Source organism: Triticum dicoccoides, chromosome 5A (genome assembly GCF_002162155.2).
Source record: "Triticum dicoccoides isolate Atlit2015 ecotype Zavitan chromosome 5A, WEW_v2.0, whole genome shotgun sequence".
NCBI classification, from domain to species: Eukaryota; Viridiplantae; Streptophyta; class Magnoliopsida; order Poales; family Poaceae; genus Triticum; species Triticum dicoccoides.
In genome coordinates, this window is record NC_041388.1 from 468,587,273 (window position 1) to 468,614,069 (window position 26,797).

The following is a 26,797-nucleotide window of genomic DNA, read 5'->3' on the forward strand; positions in this document are numbered from 1 at the left end:
GGGAGTCCCGCCGCCCGGCTCCTCGCCCGCGGACGCCACCTTCGTCGGACCTCGTCGCCGGCCATCGCCGGACCTCCGCGCCGCCGTATGCCGCCCCGGCCTACGACCCTTCTTCGGCCTGCCAGCTCCGGTCGGGTGCTCCTTTGCCGCCGCCTCCACGGCGCCCCACGCCACCCACAGCCTGCGGCCGCGCCGGAGTCAACCTCCGGCCATCACCGGCGACGCCGCCCCGCCATTCCAGCGCGCCTTCTCGTCGCCCCGTCGTCGGATCCGGCCGGTTGGATGAGATCCACCGGTCCGGTGAACCAAACACGCCCCCGTGATCTGGATCCGTGCCGTCCTGCTTCTCGCCGTCCCGCGTTGACTTTTCACGGAGGTATAAATTCCACCAAGTCCCCGAAATTCCCAGATTCATATGGCCATGTTCATCGTGCCGTAACTTTGCATCTGTAGCTCCGACTCATGCTGTTGGAAGAGTGCTATTTGAGATAATTGTCAGATCTGCTGCTTCAATTATATATTTTTCATTTTTGCCATGATTATTGTGTGCATGATATGCCCCTGAGCTCTACATGAGTTTTGTTATATGCTTTGTCATCTTTCCAGAGGTGCCATCCATGTATTGTTGTGAGTTGTGTGGTGACTAGCACAATCTTGCATAGTGGTGCATTCGTTAATGCTGATTTCAGGGACTTAGCATTTCCACTAAGTCCTTGATCTGTTTATTTCAATATGCCATATGTTCATGTCATTTCCTAGTGATCCGTGCCTCTTTTGAGGATGATCAGTAAGGATGTTTTGTTAATCTTGTAGTGCTCTATCCATCCGTGTCTTTGTTTGCAATTATGGAGCACCCTAGATTGAGTCAATCGAGCTCTACTTTTGCTATTTCGTGAATCTGGACAGATTGTCTACTTGTTAGCGATTTTGCCGAGGATGTTGTAGTTGATCCGTGCATGCTATGTTATTGTTATTGCCATGTCAAGCTTGTATAATGTGTATTCTTGATGGGTGTATGCTTAGATTGTCATGACTTGCTCTGTAGTGAGTGCATCGAGCTCGTAAACATGTCTACTTGATATCTGATTTGCATGCTCCAGTTTTTCACTAAGTCTGTGATCTGATTATGTTTTTGCCATGTTCACATGCTTGCAAATATATTTTCTGATCCCTTTTGGCTCAAGGTCACTAAGGGACTTTTGTTAGGCTCTTTGGGTAGCTCCATGCCATGTTTTACTTTTCCATGTTCAGGCCCTGTAGCATATAGTTTTCATGCTCCAAAATGTGCTACCTGATATGAAATTCCAGGCTTGTGTTAATTTCACTAAGTCTGAAATCTTTTTACCAATTGCATTTTTGCCATGCTTGTTTGAACCTGTTAATGGATGAATTGGCCGTAGCTCAGTGTTCATCTTTTGTTAAGCATCATGAATGGATCCATGTCATGTATTTTGTTGCCATGTTTGAGTGCTGTAGCATGTTTGTCTTGTTGCATTTAGATGGTAACTTGCTGTTTATCGCAGACCGTTGCCATATTTGCTTTGCTTACCATTTCCAAACCGTGCATCCGATTCCGGCGTACTTTATATCGATTTCAACCGAAATCACCTCACCTTTCCAGTGGCACACTTGGATTTCAAAGTTGAGGCCAGGTTCATTCATTCCCTTGCAAATCATGCATATGCATCGCATACCGCATCCCGCATATCATACCATGTTCATGTGTTGGTTGTTTACTATGTTGTGTGCTTCTTTCTGGTGTTGCTTCTTTGGGTTGGTTCCGGTAACGTCGTGTTTTGAGGATTCATTCGTCTATGCCCATTTGTCTTCTTCATGGACTCGTTCTTCTTCCTTGCGGGATCTCAGGCAAGATGACCATACCCTCGAAATCACTTCTATCTTTGCTTGCTAGTTGCTCGCTCTTTTGCTATGCCTATGCTGTGATACCTACCACTTGCTTATCATGCCTCCTATATTGTTGAACCAAGCCTCTAACCCACCTTGTCCTAGCAAACCGTTGTTCGGCTATGTTACCGCTTTGCTCAGCCCCTCTTATAGCGTTGTTAGTTGCAGGTGAAGATTGGAGCTTGTTCCATGTTTGGAACATGGATATGTTGTTGGGATATCACAATATCTCTTATTTAATTAATGCATCTATATACTTGGTAGAGGGTGGAAGGCTCGGCCTTATGCCTGGTGTTTTGTTCCACTCTTGCCGTCCTAGTTTCCGTCATATCGGTGTTATGTTCCCGGATTTTGCATTCCTTACGCTGTTGGGTTATAATGGGAACCCCTTGACAGTTTGCTTTGAATAAAACTCCTCCAGCAAGGCCCAACATTGGTTTTACCACTTGCCACCTAGCCTTTTTTCCCTTGTGTTAGGCCAGCCCAAGGGTCATCTTTATTAAACCCCCGGGCCAGTGCTCCTCTGAGTGTTGGTCCAAACTAAGCGATGTCCGGAGCTACTAGGGGCAACTCTGGGCTGGCCCACCCGACGTCTAGCTCATCCGGTGTGCCCTGAGAACGAGATATGTGCAGCTCCTATCGGGATTTGTCGGCACATCTGGGTGGCTTTGCTGGTCTTGTTTTACCATTGCCGAAATGTCTTGTAACCGGGATTCCGAGTCTGATCGGGTCTTCCCGCTAGAAGGAATATCCTTCGTTGATCGTGAGAGCTTGTGATGGGCTAAGTTGGGACACCCCTGCAGGGATTTGAACTTTCGAAAGCCATGCCCGCGGTTATGGGCAGATGGGAATTTGTTAACGTCCGGTTGTAGAAAACCTGAAGTTAACCTTACTTTAAATACATCCACCGCGTGTGTTACCGTGATGGTCTCTTTCCGGCGGAGTCCGGGAAGTGAACACGGTGTTGGAGTTATGCTTGACGTAGGTTGTTTTAGGATCACTTCTTGATCATACTTTTATCGACCGTGCTTTGCTTTCTCTTCTTGCCCTCATTTGCGTATGTTAGCCACCATATATGCTAGTCGCTTGCTGCAGCTCCACCTCTTACCTTTACCTTACCCATAAGCTTAAATAGTCTTGATCGCGAGGGTGCGAGATTGCTGAGTCCCCGTGACTCACAGATACTTCCAAAACCAGCTTGCAGGTGCCGAGATTACCGTGCGGATGACGCAAACAAGCTCAGGAGGAGCTCGATGAAGATCTTGTCCTTTGTGTTGTTTCGTTCTAGTTGATCAGTAGTGGAGTCCAGTTGGGGTCGATCGAGGACCGTGTCGCATTTGGGGTTCTTCTTTTATTTTGGTTCTGTAGTCAGACCGTGATTGTATTTGTATGTTGTAATGCTTTATTGATGTATTTGCGTGAAGTGGTGATTGTAAGCCAACTATGTATCTCTTTCCCTTACGTATTACATGGGTTGTGTGAAGATTACCTCACTTGCGACATAGCTTTCAATGCGGTTATGTCTCTAAGTCGTGCTTCGACACGTGGGAGATATAGCCGCATCGAGGGCGTTACAAGTTGGTATCAGAGCCATCCCCGACCTTAGGAGCCCCCACTGCTTGATCGTTTTTACTAGCCGTTGTTGAGTCTAGAAAAATGTTTTGAGTCATTTAGGATTATATATATCGGAGAGTTAGGAATTCTTTTTACTCCTCAGTCCTTTCGTCGCTCTGGTGAGGCATCCTGACGTAGAGTATTGACTCTTCTCTTCTCAAATTTCACTAAATTTTTTTTAGGATCACGCGGGTATCTTGGAATCGTTCCGATGGTTTTGTGACGAGAACATTGTTCTTGGTGCCTCCTGTCTTTAGGGGTTGTGGCAGTGTCCCGGGGAGTTGAGCTCCGAGGTGTTGTCGTCACAATTTTATCGTTGCAGTTCTGGAATACCTGAGTTTAGTACGCCGACATCGAAAATCTCTTTTATGCAGTTCGTTGGTGAGATAACCTTGACGCCACCCAGTATTGGGGCGGGAGTTCGGGAGTATTGCCATAACTTGTATAACGGATGCTTTTCGAAGGTTGAGGTAGATGATTTCCGAAGTTTTTCTCGCTTATGTGTTGAAGGATGGATACAACTGGATGTAGGAATTGCTAGATTTGGGTGAGATATTGTGCTTCCCTTGTATCCCCAACACCTGATTGCATAACCGAAAGTTTCGGGAGTTTATAAGTGGGAAATCAAGTATCTCTTAGGATATCTTTCCGACAGATGTATGATATGAAATTGGGGTTCGACGTCTAGTGGTCCGCCCATTCACGGTTGGTTTTACGGTGGTCTCGTTGTGTCTTAAAGAGTCCTTGGCTATGCCGACTCGGGGACGCTTTGTATGTCATGTGCATTGCCTTGTACATGATGGTGCTGTACGATCGAGCCCGTGTAGGCCCCACCACGAAAACTTCGGACGAAATCTCTATCATATGTTTGTTCCGGTTTATTTCGCAAGCCAATCCTTTGTTTTGTTTTGAGTTGTGGTATTCGAGTTGCTTCGAAGTCAAATGTTGATTCCATACCTTTTACTAAGCGGTGTTCTTATATTCCTATGTGAATACTAATCCTTCTTGATAATCGAGATTGTCATGTCAATCCTTTTCAACCGGTGTGCTTCTCTTCAAGTGGATCCGAACAGTTCAACATCCGCAAGATCAAGTATCAGTTCTTCTCAACGGTGTTTGTTTCATCCGTCTCAAAGTTGCCTTTGTTTTTCCCGCCCACCCACCTCTTTTCCTTCAAGGATTCAGATTTCTTTATCAAGTATCCATATTATTGATGTGAAGTCTTTCCATTCTTTTCCGTCAATGTTCTTATCCGGTGATTCTCCTGAAGATTCTAATGGGGCCTCAAGTTCATCATTCTCTGTTCTCTTTCTTCTCCGGTGGATACAATTCAAGCTTTGTTGATCATATCCTTTCCTTGTTTCAATGTTTTCTCATGCCGGTGCAATTCTTAATCATTCACCTCTCGTTGTTCAATTGTTCCGGAGTGCTGAAGATATCTCAGAAGGATTGTCTTGTCATTCAAGATCCGTCAATCCTATTTTGAGAATTTTTATCTCATTCAAGTCTTTTAATTCAACCGGTGTTTTCTCTCTTTTCAATTGTTCAACTGTGTATCTTTTGAGTGGGCCCTAACCCACAGGTCTTTTCCCAGGATCTTACCCGATTCTTCTCTTTTCCAGGTGTTACTCTCAAATTCTTTTTCCAAGTTTGACGTAAGAATGAATTTTTCATCAGTCAAATGCTTTTCTCCAAGATTTTTCAAATTCTTTTCATCGTTGCATAAACTTTTCCATTCTTCATTCCTGTGTGCCTCAATAATTCTTGGTGGTGTTTCTCATCGTCATTTGAATACCGGAGAAGAGTTGCTCTTAAATCCTTATCTGCTCTCTTGAAGATTTGTGATTCTAGCTTGTTGTCGTCCTCTCATAATAGTTTTGATTGTGAGAATTCTTTTTCCCCATCCGAATCATTTCAGGAACCTTTGCTAGTTTGATTCTTTGAAGGCCATCATCTCAGAATTATTCATTTTCAGATTTCAGCTATTGTTCTCCAAATCTTACCGGTGCATCAGTCAAGTATTCTCTAATCAGTACGTGAACTATTCGTCCTCTTGTATCTAAATTCTCTCAAGTATCTTCGTTCATTTCATAATTCTTCCCGGTGATTCGTTATCTTTTATTCGTTCTTTTTCAATCCTTACGGTGGTTCGTTTAAGATTTCTCTTCCTTCTTTATCATATCAATTCATTTGTTGTTTTCAATCCTACCGGTGGATTCGTCGAAGACTTTCTCATGTTTGCGCTATATCTATCTTAATCTTTCTATGAGGATAAGTAGTATGCCAAATCCGTTGCTTGTCAGCAATTAAATTGTTGAAGGATACGCATAACATAATTCTTATTCTTGTTCCATCCAAATGATTAATTCCTTTTTCTGGAGTGGTTCATCATATCATATTCTCAGTTCGAGATGCTTTATCTTTTCTTCCCGAAGTTCCAAGCTCTAATTATCACGGAGATCCATCTAAATCATTGCAAGGATTCACCTTGTGTTTTCAATTTCTCTTTCTTTTCATTCTTTTGTTTACCGGAGTTCTTCATGAAGGTTCTACATGATGGTTCATCAAGGGTTATACCCCTTCTCCAAGTGTTCATTGAGATTCTTTTATAAGAGCTCAAGCATTCTTCATCTTGCTATCCGGAGTGCATTTTTTTCTTCCGTATTATTGGAGGTGGTATTATGTCATTCTTGATAATTTGAGTTCATGTTTTCATGATTCACATGTTGTCAAAAATGAGATATTTTAAATCCATCAATCTTGCCATTGGAATTATCTTGGATTATATTTCACCTAAAGCTTTCCCTAAGGATTGTTGGCATTTATGGTTCTCATAAATGGTCCAAGTTCTTCTTTTATCCTCCCGGTGATATAGCCTTCTCGTCTCCTTATTCATATCAATCCAATTCTTTTTCCCGTGAGTGGTAGGTTTTCATCTCTTAATTTGAGATGTACTTCTATAAGACCATATCAAGCTTATTCTTTTCGTTGTTGGTTTTCCAATAACTCCGTTCTAACATTTTGTTGTAACCGTGCTCTCTCACGATCTTGATTCCCTTTGTTCCGGAGGCATTGTGATGTTGCTCTCTCCAACCCATCTTCTTACCTTGTCAGGATCGTGTTCTTGTCGTCCTTATCGTTTTAACCGGAGTGTCGTGCCCACTTTTCGAGTTCTTCCCATCCTGTCAAGCTTTGCCTCCCTTCTCAACCGGAGTGCCGCCTGAAATCGCTCTTACCCTTTGTACCATTCTTTCAATAGTTCCGGAGGCAGTGTATTGTTGTTTTCATCAAGTATCCCCTCATCTTGTCAAATTCATGTTCAATTCCTTCCATTTACAGTCGGAATGCTGTCCAAATTATATCATTCTTAATCCTTCTCTATCTTGTTTTAACCGGAGTGGTTTCAGTATATAGCTTGCCCTTCAACCTCAGGGTTTTTCGCAGTGTTCTTTGTCCCTATTTTCTAACGGAGTGTTTTCAACTTCGTTCATCTCTGTCGTATTCTTTTCTAGAAAAGGTTTAACATTTTGAAGGTTCTTTGGTCTCACTCGTTTGTCAAAGAAGCAACTTAGTTTTACCTCTTCTCTTTCTCTTCCGTTTTCCCTCCAGTGCCATTCTAGATCTCGGGACGAGATCCTCTCGTAGTGGTGGAGTGTTGTAACGCCCCGAGACCGATGTGCCAGGTGTCCTTCTCTTATTCGCTGTTGTTGCCTTGTCATTGCTTGCGTGTCATGCATTGCATCTCATGTCATCATGTGCATTTCATTTGCATACATGTTCGTCTCACGCATCCGAGCATTTTCCCCGTTGTCCGTTTAGCATTCCGGCGCTCCATTCTCCTCCGGTGGTCATTTCTACCTTTCTTTCGTGTGTGGGGGTTAAACATTTCCGGATTGGACCGAGACTTGTCAAGCGGCCTTAGTTTGCTACCGGTATACCGCCTGTCAAGTTTCGTACCATTTGGACTTCGTTTGATGCTCCAATGGTTAACCGAGGGACCGAAAAGGCCTCGTGTGTGTTGCAGCCCAACACCCCTCCATTTTGGCCCAAAACCCACCAAAACCCTCTCCATCATCTCGGTCGTTCGATCACGATCGCGTGGCCAAAAACCGCACCTCATTTGGACTCTCCTAGCTCCCTCTACCTATAAATAAGTGATCCCCTCCGAAATTTGCGGTCTAACCCTAGCCTTCCCCTACCTCGCGTCACCGAACAAAAATCCCCGCCGCCGGACATGTCCGCCATCCACCTCGCTCCGGCCAGTGGCGTCGTGCCACGTCACCCCGCCGCCGCCGCCAACCAACCGGACGCCGCCACCTCACCTCCTGCCGCCCTCTCTCTCTCTCCTCTCGCGCGGCCGGGCCCGCGGAGCTCGCGGCCGGCCCGCCCGAGCCGCCCCGGGCCAGATCCGTTCGCCGCCCGCGCATGGGAGTCCCGCCGCCCGGCTCCTCGCCCGCGGCCGCCACCTTCGTCGGACCTCGTCGCCGGCCATCGCCGGACCTCCGCGCTGCCGTATGCCGCCCCGGCCTACGACCCTTCTCCGGCCTTCCAGCTCCGGCCGGGAGCTCCCTCGCCGCCGCCTCCACGGCGCCTCACGCCACCCGCAGCCTGCGGCCACGCCGGAGTCGACCTCCAGCCATCGCCGGCGACGCCACCCCGCCATTCCAGCGCGCCTTCTCGTCGCCCCGTCGTCGGATCCGGCCGGTTGGATGAGATCCACCGGTCCGGTGAACCAAACACGCCCCCGCGATCTGGATCCGTGCCGTCCCGCTTCTCTCCGTCCCGCGTTGACTTTTCACGGAGGTATAAATCCCACCAAGTCCCCGAAATTCCCAGATTCATATGGCCATGTTCATCGTGCCGTAACTTTGCATTGGTAGCTCCGACTCATGCGTGTAGCATATCAAAATGTTCGTCTCAGAGAGCACATCATTTCATCACATTGCATCATTTTCATTTGAGCTCATCTTGATGCCCGAAATGCTGTTGGAAGAGTGCTATTTGAGATAATTGTCAGATTTGCTGCTCCAATTAGATATTTTTCATTTTTGCCATGATTATTGTGTGCATGATATGCCCCTGAGCTCTACATGAGTTTTGTTATATGCTTTGTCATCTTTCAGAGGTGCCATCCATGTATTTTTGTGATGTGTGTGGTGACTAGCACAATCTTGCAAAGTGGTGCATTCGTTAATGCTGATTTCAGGGACTTAGCATTTCCACTAAGTCCTTGATATGTTTATTTCAATATGCCATATGTTCATGTTGTTTTCTAGTGATCCGTGCCTCTTTTGAGGATGATCAGTAAGGATGTTTTGTTAATCTTGTAGTGCTCTATCCATCCGTGTCTTTGTTTGCAATTATGGAGCACCCTAGTCAATTGAGCTCTACTTTTGCTATTTCGTGAATCTGGGCAGATTGTCTACTTGTTAGCGATTTTGCCGAGGATGTTGTAGTTGATCCGTGCATGCTATGTTATTGTTATTGCCATGTCAAGCTTGTATAATGTGTATTCTTGATGGGTGTATGCTTAGATTGTCATGACTTGCTCTGTAGTGAGTGCATCGAGCTCGTAAACATGTCTACTTGATATCTGATTTGCATGCTCCAGTTTTTCACCAAGTCTGTGATCTGATTATGTTTTTGCCATGTTCACATGCTTGCAAATATATTTTCTGATCCCTTTTGGCTCAAGGTCACTAAGGGACTTTTGTTAAGCTCTTTGGGTAGATCCATGCCATGTTTTACTTTTCCATGTTCAGGACCTTTAGCATATAGTTTTCATGCTCCAAAGTGTGCTACCTGATCTGAAATTCCAGGCTTTTGTTAATTTCACTAAGTCTGAAATCTGTTTACCAATTGCATTTTTGCCATGCTTGTTTGAACCTGTTAATGGATGAATTGGCCGTAGCTCAGTGTTCATCTTTTATTAAGCATCATGAATGGATCCATGTAATGTATTTTGTTGCCATGTTTGAGTGCTGTAGCATGTTTGTCTTGTTGCATTTAGATGGTAACTTGCTGTTTATCGCAGACCGTTGCCATATTTGCTTTGCTTACCATTTCCAAACCGTGCATCCGATTCTGGCGTACTTTATATCGATTTCAACCGAAATCACCTCACCTTTCCAGTGGCACACTTGGATTTCAAAGTTGAGGCCAGGTTCATTCATTCCCTTGCAAATCATGCATATGCATCGCATACCGCATCCCACATATCATACCATGTTCATGTGTTGGTTGTTTACTATGTTGTGTGCTTCTTTCCGGTGTTGCTTCTTCGGGTTGGTTCCGGTAACGTCGTGTTGTGAGGATTCGTTCGTCTATGCCCATTTGTCTTCTTCATGGACTCGTTCTTCTTCCTTGCGGGATCTCAGGCAAGATGACCATACCCTCGAAATCACTTCTATCTTTGCTTGCTAGTTGCTCGCTCTTTTGCTATGCCTATGCTACGATACCTACCACTTGGTTATCATGCCTCCTATATTGTTGAACCAAGCCTCTAACCCACCTTGTCCTAGCAAACTGTTGTTCGGCTATGTTACCGCTTTGCTCAGCCCCTCTTATAGCGTTGTTAGTTGCAGGTGAAGATTGGAGCTTGTTCCATGTTTGAACATGGATATGTTGTTGGGATATCACACTATCTCTTACTTAATTAATGCATCTATATACTTGGTAAAGGGTGGAAGGATCGGCCTTATGCCTGGTGTTTTGTTCCACTCTTGCCGTCCTAGTTTCCGTCATATCGGTGTTATGTTCCCGGATTTTGCGTTCCTTACGCGGTTGGGTTATAATGGGAACCCCTTGACAGTTCGCTTTGAATAAAACTCCTCCAGCAAGGCCCAACATTGGTTTTACCATTTGCCACCTAGCCTTTTTTCCCTTGGGTTAGGCCAGCCCAAGGGTCAGCTTTATTAAACCCCCGGGCCAGTGCTCCTCTGAGTGTTGGTCCAAACTGAGTGATGTCCGGAGCTACTAGGGGCAACTCTGGGCTGGCCCACCCGACATCTGGCTCATCCGGTGTGCCCTGAGAACGAGATATGTGCAGCTCCTATCAGGATTTGTCGGCACATCTGGGTAGCTTTGCTGGTCTTGTTTTACCATTGCCGAAATGTCTTGTAACCGGGATTTCGAGTCTGATCGGGTCTTCCCGCTAGAAGGAATATCCTTCGTTGACCGTGAGAGCTTGTGATGGGCTAAGTTGGGACACCCTTGCAAGGATTTGAACTTTCAAAAGCCGTGCTCGCGGTTATGGGCAGATGGGAATTTGTTAACGTCCGGTTGTAGAAAACCTGAAGTTAACCTTAGTTTAAATACATCCACCGCGTGTGTTACCGTGATGGTCTCTTTCCGGCGGAGTCCGGGAAGTGAACACGGTGTTGGAGTTATGCTTGACGTAGGTTGTTTTAGGATCACTTCTTGATCATACTTTTATCGACTGTGCTTTGCTTTCTCTTCTCGCCCTCATTTCCGTATGTTAGTCACCATATATGCTACTCGCTTGCTGCAGCTCCACCTCTTACCTTTACCTTACCCATAAGCTTAAATAATCTTGATCGCGAGGGTGCGGGATTGCTGAGTCCCCGTGACTCACAGATACTTCCAAAACTAGCTTGCAGGTGCCGAGATTACCGTGCGGATGACGCAACCAAGCTCAGGAGGAGCTCGATGAAGATCTTGTCCTTTGTGTTGTTTCATTCTAGTTGATCAGTAGTGGAGCCCAGTTGGGGTCGATCGGGGACCGTGTCGCATTTGGGGTTCTTCTTTTATTTTGGTTCCGTAGTCGGACCGTGATTGTATTTGTATGTTGTAATGCTTTATTCATGTATTTGTGTGAAGTGGCGATTGTAAGCCAACTATGTATCTCTTTCCCTTATGTATTACATGGGTTGTGTGAAGATTACGTCACTTGCGACATTGCTTTCAATGCGGTTATGTCTCTAAGTCGTGCTTCAACACGTGGGAGATATAGCCGCATCGAGGGCGTTACAGCTGGCTCCTAGCAGGTGGCCCCTCATGCACTCAAAGTTTGCACCACACTAAGGCGATGAGACGGGTGTGGCTACAGTGCCATCATCCACCCCTGAATCCAAGGCGGGGCGTGGCCATAGTGCACTGTACTGGACGGACACCCCCGTCCGGCGTGTCACTATTTCCATGCAGCCCGTGACATTACTCATGGCAGAGAAGGCCATGCCCCCACTATGGGTTGTCGGTACGGCCCGCTGGCGGTGGGCCCTAGCTGTCCGCGAGAAGCCGGAAGGCAGCGAGCATCGACTAGCCGGCGCAAGGGGAGGCCGACTCCCAGCAGGCGGCCTTCCCCTCCCTTAGAGTTTGTGCGCCATTAACCAGAAGAGATGAGGAATGGCTACAGTGAACGCCCGCCAGGCGGCAACACTGTAGCCATGCCTTCCCCGACAAAGCACACATCACCGGTAGCATCACCACAGTGTTAAGCTATCGGTAGGACCCGCAAATGGCGGGCGCAGCCTGTCGGTGAAGTACGAGACAGCCGGCTGGACCCACCAGGCAGCGGGCCCCAGCGGCCAGCGGAGAAGCCGGCGACCATAGACACTGACAACCTGGTCCTACACCCGACCAGATTACCATTGTACCCCTGGGGGTAGGCCTATATAAACCCCCCAGGGCACCCATGCAAAGGGTTCATACTTTAGTCATCCCACACACACACACATAGAGAGAGGAAGCTAGGGCTAGCCTTGTCCTTCTTCCCCCTCTGGAGAAACAGCTCAAGGAGCAATCTTGTAGCTACCATTGTTTCTTGAGTGATCATGCGGAGACCCCGCAGAGAAGGACTAGGGGTGTTATCTCCTAGGAGAGCCCCGAACCTAGGTAAAGTTCGTCGGCTTACGTGTCTATGCCTCATCCCGTTTCCTGGCACCAGCAACGTCTTACTATCCCCCACCATGATAAGCCATCCTTTGGCATATGTCGCACGACACCCCCGACAGTCTGTGTAGTCTGAATCTGAATCTAAAACGTGAGAGACTTGGAGTCTATCTTCTCTTGGCCCAAAAGTGACGTGAAAGGACTTTTTGAATAGCACCTAAACTTCTCTTTTTCCCTTATCTTCATATGTGAATTGTACAAATGTCCCATACACCTGCAATTAGACATGGCGCAAAAGTTTGTGGAGTATTTTTGTCCTGGATGACACAAATAAATTATTGCATAGTTTGCATTAGAAATCACCTCACAAATATACATGTATGCAATATTTTTGGTTGTATGTAAGGTAGTCATGTCCTCATCATCCTCCCCTTCTTGAAAACAAAGCCGTCCTCGGTGTTGCATAATCTGAAATGTGGCTAACGAAAGAGTCAAGGTGTACATGTTGTATATGTATATGCCACCCATTTTTATTTCCTTTGGTTTTTGCACATATGACACATGTATACATGAGTAAATTTCATAGTTCATACCATATAAAGCCAAAATATTATCACAAGATGTAGAAGGCATGAAAATATTGCAACTCAGTTTGCATATATAAGTGAAGCTCTTATTCATATCAAAAGATTGACAATGTTCATCATTAAACCATCCCAACAATGGTGAATAAACCTTACTTGCATCAAATTTACATGCTAAAACATACTTAAATAAGCAAACATGCAATAAGTCATTTGACACAGAATCATCACCAATACTAGAGGTCATATCGAAGTGATTAAACATTGGTTCTTTTGCATCAACAGTTAATTCAATGGGTGCACTCAAAATTGTTGGTATTTCAGTTGTTTGATCACCTCATGCATTCATGACAGTAACACGATTCTATAAAATAGGTGGTGTGTTCGAATCAATAGGTAACTCAACACATGATGTATTCAAGTTAACTAGGCATGCATCATTCTCGTGTGAAAGTGGAAAATTTGTACATTTGTCCTTACCTCTTATGATCAACTCAGATGATTAGGCACTCTCAGTGGTGACGTGTCACATGGTGGAGATGATGTAGTCCTCGCAACAATGGATGTGGTTGTCATAGTACGCCTAGTAACTCAGGAAACATATGTATCAACACTTGGAATGTGCACCTTGCGCTTGTTCTCCTCGTGGGCAACACGTCGTTTTATTTTCTGCTTAGCTTTGCAAGCAAGACTAAACAAATGGTTCATAGGATAACACTCTTCATGAATTAGTATCTCCTGAATATCACTGTTTAATCCTCCTCGAAATCTATCCATAAAATCTTCTTCACTTTCTTTAAAAATGAGTGCAACAAGGTAGTTTGTAAATCATCATAATATTTTGTTACGGTTGTCGGCGTTCTGGGAACGGGGGTCCCCAGACTTGCCTGCCTGAGGCCTGCGGCGTGGCTCAAAGGGGGGCCCAGCATGGCCCATCTTCATCAACACAGACCCAAGACCCTCGCGAGGGGCCAAGCCTCGCGGGGCGGACGACACGGAGCTTCCTCAGGCACGGCCTCGTCAGGCTGGCTCGCGAGGAGGCGGAGAGCTCAAGGCGGGGTACCTCACAAGGTGCCCATGACGCAAGCCATGACGACCAAGGGTGCCAGGCAGGTGCCAGCCCACGCAATGTCCTCCTTTCCTCTTTGGTGCAAAGGGAGCAAGCGCAGGCGAGAGCATCAAGCAAAGGCACCCGTTTCGGTGCAACGAGACCAAGACCAGTCCAACGGCAGGGAGGAAGTCATTGTGGAGCCCAAGCCAGCATCACCACCAGAGCCTTTGGCAGGCGAGGACCAACTTTAGTTAGGATAAGTGTACCAGATGTTCCCCTTCAGAATGGCCAATTGTTGGCGCCCTTCCCGCTCAATATTTGGGAAGAGGCCCAGGGCCTTTGCCTATAAATAGGACTAGCCACCCCCAGGGTAGAAAGATGGGAATCAAGAAGGGAGAATCTAGAAGCCAAGAGAGAAACTAGCTAGGATCGAAATCAGAGAGAGAATCGAGAAGAGAGAGAGAGAGAGAGAGAGAGAGAAGGGCGACTGAACTCCTCCTAGCAGTTCATCCCCCCAGCCAAGAACAGACCCTCGCGAGGCTGTTCTTCCTTGTATTGCTCATCATCATTAGCCCAAGAGGCAATTCACCACACCTCACACTGGAGTAGGGTATTACACCACAACGGTGGCCCGAACCAGTATAAACCCTGTATCTCTTGTGTTGTTCTTTCCATAGCTTAGATCTTAGCGAGGCGGAGGGGTGCAGGTAGGTAGAAGGCGAAATCTCCGCGCGCACCCCAGTGTTCGAACCGCAAGGGTCTGCCGGAACCCGATATCCAACATTTGGCGCGCCAGGTAGGGGTGCGCCGGAATTCGTCTTCCACCACCCTGTTCTCCTCCGACCATCACGTCCATGTCTGACGCACGTCGGGCCCGCGCCGAGCGCCGGGCCGCTCTCGCTTCCCGCGTCGCCCAGACGGCTCCTGTCGGCGGGCGTCCTCACCATTCCCCGTCACCTGCCGTCAACGCCGCCACCGGCCCGGCGGGGGACGAGCAGCAAGCGTCGTCTCAGCATCCGTCCGTGCGGCAAGATGGCCGCACCGCTACTCCCTCGCTCACCCCAGCTGGTTCTTCGTCCCGCGCGCTCTGCGCACCCATGGAGGCTCGAGCTGCGCTCATCGCGGCAAACGAGCTCCTGCGCTACCGTCCTGTCGATGACGTCTACGAAGAATGGCTCGACCACGTCGCCGAGCTCGTCCGCGCCGCAGGGGGCTCTCCTGCACCGTCCGTTCCGCTGCACCGCACCCCGCCCCTCGTGGGCGGCGAAGCTCCGGGGGCGCCCCAGCCACCTCCTCCTCAAGAAGGTGCCATGGCTCCAAGGCGTGTGGCCCCTGGGCAGAACCTGCTTCGTCAGGTACCAGCGCGGCAAGAGCAGAGCTGCCAAGAAGTCCCTCGCCCGCAAGAAGCTGCCCGGGCGCTCCCTGCTCCAGCACGTCGTGACCATGCTCCTGCTCCCGCACGTCAAGACCCCCCGCGGCTCCCAGCTGCAGCGCGTGGGGACATGCAAGACCAAGCTCTCTGTCACCCAAGGCCTCCCGTGGCCACAGCAGGCTGTCGTGCCTTCACCACCGAGCTACGCAGTGTCGCATGGCCCGGCAAGTTCAAGCCAGACCTGCCTCCTCGTTACGACGGCACGGCCGACCCTGCGGAGTTCCTCCAGCTCTATGAGCTGGGCATCGAAGCTTCCAACAGAGACGAGAAGGTCATGGTGAACTGGTTTTCCATGGCGCTCAAGGACGGGGCCCGCACCTGGCTCCTGAACCTGGCTCCAGGCACGATCTCCTCCTGGGACGAGATGCGCACCCGCTTCATCGCCAACTTCCAAGGTACTCGCGACCGGCCACCCGCCGTGAGCGACATGCGCCGCATCAAGCAACAACCCGGAGAGACCCTGCAGAAGTACATCTAGCACTTCAACAACGCACGCCTCAAGATTCCCAAGGTGACCAAGGAGGCCATCATCTCAGCCTTCTCCGACGGCGTGCGCGACGTCAAGATGAAGGAGGAGCTGGCGATGCATGAAGACCTGTGCACTTCCTTGGAGCTGTTCAACTTGGCAACCAAGTGCGCCAGGGCTGAGGAAGGGCGTCTCTCGCTCCTCGAGCTGCCTGCCGCAGACCCAGAAGAGAAGAAGCCCAAGGCCAAGGATGTGAAGTGCAAGGGGGCTGCCGTGCTCGTGGCAGAACCAGACACCAAGCGGGGCAGAGATCAGCCCGAATCTTCCAAGGGCAGTCGGTACTGTGTGTACCACGACCTCCACATACTTTGTTGGGGGCGCCCCACGGGCTGCATCATCCCCAAGTCGCTCGGGCCAGACCCAGCGGCATGTATCCCTTTTGCATTTATTTCCGGCTATGCGTTCGACCCACCATGCTTGATTATTTGATGCCTGTCCACGGCACCTCTTCTTCTCCATGCCAACCACTTGCACGTTAAAGGGGGGAGTACCTGAGCATCGCGACTCAGGGCTCTTACTGGCTCTCCAACCCTCACCCTCTGGCCTTGACCACGGCATCGCGACCTGGCATACCGGCGACGGCTGAGACCAGCTCGAGGGCCGGGACCCGAGGACGTAGAGTGCCGGCATCTAACCAAATTTGCAGGGACACATCACAAGATAAGGCCCAGTGCCAGGCGCAACCCGCCTAGAGCTAGGGCCCCGTGAGTCCCGCGTTGGCTCATGGGTGCCCAGATACACCTCGCCAGGACCTACCGTGCCAGCCACGTGTCAGGGCGGGGCTGTACACGCCCCGGGGGCTCCTCCCGGAGGGGAGCCCCCTCCCACGTACCAATGGAAGCACCATGCTCCGCGCTGGCTAACGACATTGCCGAGGAGCGGCTATGCCCGTACACATACGGAAGCGCTATGCTCCGCGCTGGTGATAAACAACTGAGGGCGGCCCCCAGGCCGCATCAACCTCAGGGAGCCCAGAGCTCAGTGTCTAGCCTCATCGTAACGCCTCCCCTCGGGAGTGCCGCGCGAGGGGGCTGGGCACGGGGGCTGCGCCTGGGTCACGCCCAGACGCACGCCACCCAGCCAGGCCCCCCCGAGCCTGGTTCGTCGCACGTCTCTCCCCGAGCGGAGCCAAGGTACGAAGGCCGTTTGAGCGTCAAGGGGGACTCCTGAGCATCACGACTCAGGAGCCTAACTGGTCACGTAGCCCCTCACTCCTTAGTTTCGAAAGGCTAATGGCGGTTGAGGTATGCGCGCGGCCGAGCTCTGCAGACGTAGAACGGTAGATCCACCCACATCACACCTCCCTACTTGCTATTCATGCGCCAAGGGGGACTCCTGAGCATCGCGACTCAGGAGCCTAACTTGTCACGTAGCCCCTCACTCCTTGGCCCCGTCCTGGTTTCCGGTCGGGGCTAACGACGGCTGAGGTATGCGCGGGGCCGGGCTCTGCCGGTGTAGAACATAAGCAAGTAGGAAGGAAAAGTGTAAATTTCAAGGAATTCAAAAGCAAATATTACAGTCCACACTGTTATCTCAATGCCAAACGCAAGTTTAAACGCCTCCCCGAGGCATGATACATGTGCAGGAATTAAAGGCAGGACAGGCGCCACAACGGAGTCACTTGTCGGCGGTGGAGCAGCGCGGAGTGGGTTCGCCTCATGGAGCAGCGGGGTCGGCAGCGCCTTGCTTCGGCTTGGTGCTGAAGGCCCGAAACTTCCCCAGCAGAGCCTCCGCGCGACCCTTCACGGCCTCGGCAGCGGCAGCAGCACGCTCGCCGCTTACTGGCTCTAGCAGGCTGTCGAGGTCGACGCCGGGATCACGAAGGTAGATGTGGGTGAGGACCCGCGTCAGCGCTACAGAAGATAGGACATGGGCCTCGGCCTCGGCCGTGGGGCCAAGGCCAAGGGCGACATCTTCAAGAGCGCGAACCAGGAAGGGAAGCAGCTTGGCGGGGCCATCCTCGGCGCCAGCCAGCGGGCTCTCCAGGCCGCTGTCGTAAAGCGTCCTCAGCGAGGAGCGAGCCTTCGCCTCCATCTCCGCGAAGCCACGCAGTCCTCGGCAAGAACCTGGGCCTTGTCGTCCAGCTCGACCTTCCTCGCCCCCAACTCCTGCTCTAGCACACCTAGGCGGTCACGACGCCTCCTGAGCTTGACCTCCCTCTCCTTGACGGCCGCCTCGCGAGCCTTCACGCCTTCTTCCTGCTCTTGGCGAAGGCGGGCCTCTTTCGCGAGCTGGTCCCGCAGGCCTTGCAGCTCATCCTCCAGCGCCTTGCAGCGACCACGGACGTCGACCACCTCCCTCAGGGCTGCGTCACGAGCGGCCTTCACCTCAAGGACGGCCTGCCTCTCCTCATCGCAAGCCGTCGAGGCCTGGACCAGCGCCGCCCGAATCGAAGCGTCATAGCAAATCCATCCTGAAGCCAGCTCCAAGCGCCCGGCCACCAAGCGAGGGTCGACGCCAAGAAGATCCTGCCGCAGCCGGTCCAGCTCAGCAGCAGCACGATCCAGAACGGCAGGAGGAGTCAGAGAGACAGCAGTCGGTGGAGTAGGAGGAGAAGGCGGCAGCGCGACCACAGCATCCTGAGGCGGAGCCTGCTGCGCCCCAACGGCTGTAGTGGCAGCAGCAGGCAAAGGCACCTCGGGAGTCACTTGGGCCATGGGGGCTGAGCTCGCCCCAGCCGGCTCAGCCAGGCCTCGCGAGGACGACCGGGCAGGAGAAGCCCGTGCGTCGCGGTCACCTTCCTTCGCGGGCAGAGGCGCTACCATGGATGGAACCTCAGGAGCTCCCTTCGGCTTCTTTGCTGCAGGCGCCAGCCTATCCAAGAGATGTGGACGTCAAGCCTCAGCAGCAGAACAAGAAATAAAGACAAGAATCAAGCGCTTACGGGTCGTCGCCAGTGAGCTCAGGCAGCCTCCGGCCAAATTTGAAGCCTGAAAGCCGGCTGGAAGGGTCAACATTGGGAAGCTCGGGAGCGGAAGGCGCGTCTGCGGTCCGCCTCGGGGCCGGGGCAGACCCGCGGGAGATCAACCCGGTCCTATCCTTCTTCGGGATCAGGGGCAAGCTCCCGCCGCCCTGCTCGTCATCATCCTCGTCGTCATCGCTCGGAAAGAGGCGGAGAGAGCGGGACCTACGCCGGGGGAGGGGAGCCCTCGACTCTCCGTCAGTCGCCTCGGAGTCAGGCCCTTTTTCCCGCTCCCCTCCTTCCTCCTCTTCGCTAGAGTCGTCGGGGGACACGTCCACTGATTCCCCGGGAGTTTCCATGGGCACGGGCCCGTCCCCGTTGAAGACGGGCATGGACTCCAGTACCTGCTCCCAGTCATCGCAGAGGAACAAGGGCGTAGGAGCGCCCTCCAACCTCGCCACATCGCCCCCGACCAGAGATTGGAGGACCACAGCCAGATCTTCGTCGGCCAAGGCCGTGGGGCTCGGATGGGGCCTCCACATCAGAAGTGAGTACTGCCGAAGCAGAGCCAGCTGGTGCTCCAGGAATTCCCTCAGCAGCGACGCGCCGGTCAGCTTCGCCGCCGCCATGTTGGCCGGCCTCAGATCCGCGTCCATCTTCTCCAACACCAGCTTTGCGCGGGGGTCTGCGAGCTCCGCTCGACCCCAATCGCTGGAGCTCGTGGGTTGCTCCGTGGGCAAGATCAATCGAGGGTGGATGCGCCCAGCGTCGACCAAGACCCACTTGCTCCTGAAGCCCTCAATCCTTTTCTCGGGGTTCGAAATGGCAATGGCGCCACCGTACGCGATGAAGCTGGCACACGCGGAAGCAGGGCCGCGAGAGGTCCGGAGGTAGAAGTAGTGGCGCAGCAAGGCCACTGAGGGCTGCACCCCTACGCGAGCCTCGCAGTAATAGGCGAAGATTGCCAGGAGAAGGATGGAGTTGGGGTGGAGATGCAGAGCCTGTAGCTTATAATGGCGGAGGACAGAGAAGAAGAACTCGAAGAAGGGAGGGACCAGGCCAGCAACAATGGCGCTTACAAAGAACGGATAGAAGGTGCTCCCTTGGCCCTCAGGGGTGGCGGAGCCGGCCTTGAACACCTTCGCCCCATCGATGCCCCGCGCCGCCGCCATCCGACGCAACTGGGCGAGGCTCACCTCCGACACGTTCGGCGAGTCCAGGGCAGACGAGTACCAAGCTCCGGTCGGGGACTGACGAGGCGCCATGGCTTCCTAGGTCACGCGGTCGGAGTAGATCTAGAAATTTTGGAGGAAGGAAGGAGAGGCGCAAGAAAGGGGATCTGAGCAGCAACCGGAGAAAGCAAAAAGCAAAGCCTAGGCAGATGCCGCTCCTTTATCAACTCATGCGGTTGCTGAGGTGCTCACGTCCAATCAACCGCCACGCGGCGCCCAAGGCCGCTGGCTGTTAGGGCCCGCGGCGCTTCACCCTTGCCCTTTCGCCTCCCTGCACGGCCAAGTCCGGGCGCGCCTTGGGCCCGGGAGCTACTGTCGGCGTTCTGGGAACGGGGGTCCCCAGACTTGCCTGCCTGCGGCCTGCGGCGTGGCTCAAAGGGGGGCCCAGCACGGCCCATCTTCATCAACATAGACCCAAGACCCTCGCGAGGGGCCAAGCCTCGCGGGGCGGACGACACGGAGCTTCCTCAGGCACGGCCTCGTCAGGCTGGCTCGCGAGGAGGCGGAGAGATCAAGGTAGGGTACCTCACGAGGTGCCCGTGACGCAAGCCATGACGACCAAGGGTGCCAGGCGGGCGCCAGCCCGCGCAGTGTCCTCCTTTCCTCTTTGGTGCAAAGGGAGCAAGCACAGGAGAGAGCATCAAGCAAAGGCACCCGTTTCGGTGCAACGAGACCAAGACCAGTCCAACGGCAGGGAGGAAGTCATTGTGGAGCCCAAGCCAGCGCACCACCAGAGCCTTTGGCAGGCAAGGACCAACTTTAGTCAGGATAAGTGTACCAGATGTTCCCCTTCAAAATGGCCAATTGTTGGCGCCCTTCCCGCTCAATATTTGTGAAGAGGCCCAGGGCCTTTGCCTATAAATAGGACTAGCCACCCCCAGGGTAGAAAGATGGGAATCAAGAAGGGAGAATCTAGAAGCCAAGAGAGAAACTAGCTAGGATCGAAATCAGAGAGAGAATCGAGAAGAGAGAGAGAGAGAAGGGCGACTGAACTCCTCCTAGCAGTTCATCCCCCCAGCCAAGAACAGACCCTCGTGAGGCTGTTCTTCCTTGTATTGCTCATCATCATCATCCCAAGAGGCAATTCACCACACCACACACTGGAGTAGGGTATTACACCACAACGGTGGCCCAAACCAGTATAAACCCTGTATCTCTTGTGCTGTTCTTTCCATAGCTTGGATCTTAGCGAGGCGGAGAGGTGCAGGTAGGTAGAAGGCGAAATCTCCGCGTGCACCCCAGTGTTTGAACCTCAAGGGTCTGCCGGAACCCGAAATCCGACAACGGTGTCACTACCTTGTTTTAAATGTTGTGGTTTTTTAATCATGCCATGAGTATAATGACCATCTATGAATCTATCTCTCATGATATGTTTTAAACTATCCCAAGTAGTAGGTATATAATCAGGGTTTAACCGACAGTATCCACTCCACCAAACTAAAGCAAAGCTACTGAAAGTACTAACCACAGGTTGAAATTTTCCACACTCATCAGAATTATGGGAAGCAAATATAGCATTAATTTCATACTCCCATTCAATATATAAATCAGGCCTAAAATGACCAGTAAATGGTGGCATGGAAACATTAACCTGATTATGTGCATTCTGATGTTATTGCTCCTCTTGTGACGGTTGTTGTATTTTCTTAGGTGATGGCAAATCTCCCACGATCGATGAAGCCCAAGAACTAACAACCCCGGATCCTGCCATAGTTAGTAGAAAACAAGGAACGAAATCCGACAATAATATTCCTATGAAATACTAGGATGTGGTGGTAGAATGCTCATAGTATGGCAAATATCAATATCTTACAAGTTATTACCATGCAGCAGGTGGTGACAGGCAACCAGCGGTGTCAAATAACTTCGAAGATTGAGTAAAGCGATTTCCAGGGGAACGTATGTATACACGGTGTAGAAATATATGGAGCTTGGAAGGCTTAAATGTTTGGTAGCAAAAGATTAGCAATAATCAATTCCGAGATGGAATGTTGAATAAACGCTCAATGTCAGTACTGTGCTGGTCCTAGGCTAGACTGGACTAGAGACGCATGTCTAGAACACTAATGAGATCATAGATTAGCACAACTAGCATCCATAAAGGATATGAAGTTGCTCTGGACAGTAAGATAAAAGTGAATATCACAATAGCAGTAAAGATAATGATGTGAAATAACTGTCAAGTAGGATATACCAACAACTTTCTCTCCAACTTTCCTTTGGAAATGTTTTTGCCAATTTTCTGATAATTTTTCTCAAGAATGGCACTAACTCAAGCTTTCAAATGCAAAAAGAATCACTCAATTCTAAGTTGATATGAGGAGTCAAAAAATTCTAAAACTGGCCTTAAAAACTAGAACAAGCTGTGTTCGCGAACTTCAGAAGGCAAAAAAAACCTATTTAGAAGCCAATTTTGAGGTGTCAAATAATGAAAAAGCTTCTACAACTATTTAGATGCCGCTCGTCGCTAGCTTGAATTTGAGTACTCACGGAGCCAAAACAGACTTCGTATGAGGAAGATATGCCTATTTTACCGAACAGTGCACAAAACAGATTCCAATCCGAATTCAACTACGAGATTGACTCTAGATAGATTCGAATTTTCTTTTTTTTCTTATTTTCCTCACACTTCTGTTTTCTTTTTCTTTCTCTACTTTTTTCTCTAAATTCTTTTTACCTTTTTTTTCTCTGTCTTTTTTTGTTCTCTCTCCCTCTTTTCAAAACAAACTAGATAAGATGCAGATTGGATCAAGCGAAGATGTGAATGACCTCAACTATGATTATGACAATGAACGGTGCGTAGCACATGGTGGAAATTGACGGATGGGATGGTGGATAGCGGAAGGAATAATGATGCAGTCGCGGCGTGACTAATGTGAATAGAACTCGAAACTCTAAACGAACTAGACACTAAGACCAGCAACTCAACATGACGATCCAACCGATAATTCAACTACAAAAGCACTGAAAAGAAAATTGTGAAGGGACAAACTAGCTTGGACAAAGGATGAACAGATCTAACTTTTTTCTGGCTTTTTCTTCAGACAATAGGTAAGAAAATAAATCTAATCTAGGGATAACTGGAAATTCTCACCGAGCAACCAGAAAACTGACACCACTTGATAGAGGAGGGGGTCTCGATCTTTTGATGAGATGATAACTTTGGATTTGGTGGAGAACGACTTTGAGGATCCGACTATAAATGTGCACGACATTGCACCTTAGCAATCGCTAAACCAATCTCCTGAGGTTATTGACCACGTCAGAGCACGATCAACTTGATCACGAAGGTCTATTCCTGCAAGCAATCGAATAATAGGCAAGAATATGATAAAAGCAATCTGAATATTGCTAATATGTATGAAGTATTGATAAAGGTGGGGATCCGAAAGCGGTCTTGGTCTGGTTGTTGGACACAAACAAAGTACATGAAGTTGCAATGGCTAACTTTTAACTAAACAAATCCCAAGGAAAAAAACTACTAGATGGATCTACTTATATAGGAGTAAGGGGTGGCAGCTAAGGAGGTGGGAGGACATCCCAAGGTAGCCTAAAACTAACCATAGGTCGTACATGGTGATGCAACACCTTTGGACTTGTAGTTTGACTCGGATTCTACTGCAACATCAAATTGTTTCATCGAAAACTCAACCCTCTGGACGAATTTTAAGGGGAATCCAATTTGTTTGGAAAGATCATGAAATCTACTTTCCAACAAAAAAAGAATCACCCAATTGGGAGTCCGTATGAAAAAGTTCTTGGCGTTTTGAGTCAGGTATGTTTGTGTAGTCTGAATCTGAATCCAAAGCATGAGAGACTTGGACTCTATCTTCTCTTGGCCCAAAAGTGACGTGAGAGGACTTTTTGAATAGCACCTAAACTTCTTTTTTCCCTTCTCTACATATGTCATATGTCAATTGTACAAATGTCCCATACACCTGCAATTAGACATGGCACAAAAGTTTGTGAAGTATTTTTGTCCTGGATGACACAAATAAATTATTGCATAGTTTGCATTAGAAATCACCTCACAAATATACATGTACGCAATATTTTTGGTCGTCTCCAAGGTAGTCATGTCCTCATCAACAACTCATTATGGGAAGTAAAAAGAAAGCTGCAGAGTTCTTACTTACCATCCTGTAGTTCGCTGTTGTCTTGGATAAAGTGTAAAGAAATAGTTTAATTGCCATCTTTTGATCCATTTTACTAACAATCTTTAGCAGCTTCCTCACTTGATGCTGGTTCATCGATATCTCATTGTCCCATATGCAGAAAGGTTCGGAGCATGGATCTTTACCAATGACATATGTACCTAAAAGCACCAAGTTAATATTAGAAGCTAAACAGCAATTGCACAATGATGTAGCATAACACTCCTTTATAATATCTTATAACATCCAATATACTCACATATTAGATGAAATAACATCTTATATTATGGGCCGGAGGGAGTTTATTGCATTTTTTTTACAAATTATTGGCTGATTAACTGCTACTGTATCCATGGGTTAGAGTTAGTTTGAGCTAGTTTGGGCTCAAATAGCCCTAAATTATATCCAAACATGAGGGCTAATTTTAGCTAGTTGCATCTAAGCCACCCAAAAAAACTATCCCACCCAAGAGGTGCTAATTGGAGCTAGTTCTCCTAGTGCATTTGTTCTCAATCTAACCCTGTCATCCAAACACCTCATTGGCTATAGTTATTTCTAGGTTAGTCATGAGTTAGAAACTAATTTTAACCTCTAGCTAAGTTGAGTATCCAAACAGGGTTGTGTGATTATTGTTGTTGCGACTGCTCTTCTACGTATATCTAACACTCTTATTTGTTGCTATGTAGCCTAGGATTGCATACTTAGACATTAAGTACAGTGCATGTTGCTATGTAGCCTCATATATATTACATATGGCCCTAGTTAACCTAATGATAAATGGGTTATATATATATTTAGTTAAAAGTCAGATTCACCGATTAGTCCCTTATCAGCCCCCAGCCTATATGGTACCTGCTACCGATATCCTAAATAGTGAGTATATATAAGCCATGGGATGAAACTAAGCTCGATGGAAAACATCAGTCGTTCCTAAAATTGTCCCATGTAAGTACATTGAGAGGCATGTTAAGCACAATAGGCTAAACATCAACCAAATATATCCATGGTAGACAAAATAATCTCCAAAAGATAACTTCAGCGATCAGGTTAAAGCATGCTAGTAAAGCAAATTAATCAAGAACTTACCAATCACTACATCAGGTTCATTGTAAACCTCCTCCACATTAACATGATTTACATGACCCTTTTGGAAGGGGTTTGGCTTGCTGGATCCTGAGTTCTTCGCCCCCGAGCATTCTGTGGCTTAGTGCCCCATAGCCTTACACCTGAAGCACTGCACCTAACTCAAATCCCTTGGCGCATGTGTAACCTGGTGGTTCTGGTTATTGTTCCCTCCATTGCCATTACCATTTCCATTATCTCTGCCATTGCCATTGTTACTCTTGTGCCCATTATGATGATGGTGGCCATTATGGTTGTGGCCATTCTCTCCATGATGATCATGATCATTACCTCCATGATGATTATGTCCATTACCTCCATGATGATTATGATGCCCATTACCTCCACTACCATGATATGAAGTGTGTGGCTCCTGCTGTGGTCCTGAATTATACCTGTTATTATTGTTGTACTTCCTCTTGCGATTCTCTATGGCTTGTTGCTTTCCCTCCAGCACAATAGCCTTGTCAATCAGGTCCTGACAATTCCTAAAAGTGGCCACTGTCAATTGAAGGCTCAAGTCATCATTTAGGCCCTCCAAGAATTTCTCCTGCCTAGCTGCATCATGTTAACATCATTAGGAGCATAACATGCAAGATTATTAAATTCCTCCAGATAAGTATTAAGAGTGTGACCCCCCCCCCTGGCACAAACTGCGAAACTCCTTCTTTTTCAGACTCATAGCACCAGCAGACACATATGCAGCGCGGAAAGCTACCTGAAACTGTACCCAAGTGATACTAGCAATGCGATAAGTGACCAAGTAGTTGTCCCTCCAAGCTGCGGCAGGACCCTCCAGCAAATGTGAGGCAAACCTCACCCTCTCTGCATCTGTGCATCCAACCGTCTCTAGGTTCCTATTGACTGCATGGAGCCAATCATCAGCCACAATAGGTTCATGGGAACTGGAGAACCTCTGAGGATTCAACCTCAAGAACCTGGTAAGCATATCCACAGGTGGCGGTGGCGGCGGATTGTTGTTGTTATTGTTCTGGTTCTAAGCAAGCAACTGGATCAACTGGGCCTGCCCCTCAATAACCTGCTGTATGTATGGTGGTACTTCATTGCCATTGTTGTCTCCTCCTGGAGCATTGCGTCTAGTATCACGCCTCGGCGACATCTGGTGGGCAAGAATAGATGAGTTATAGATATAATAGGGCCAAAGCTATGTATATATAAATATATTCTACCCATATGCATAATATGATCAAGGCAATAAAACACAATGATGAATAACACCAAAAATCAGATACGCTAACATGAGAACATTGCAATATAAAACAAGCATGAATGGTGGTCTCAGCACTAGTTCCTATTTAACTATTCAAGATACTTGAGGGGGTTAACTAATAAACAACAAGAAGTATAACTAGTTGATAAAATAATTTTCACTCCTATGTCTTTTCTAATCCATTTTCTAGGGTC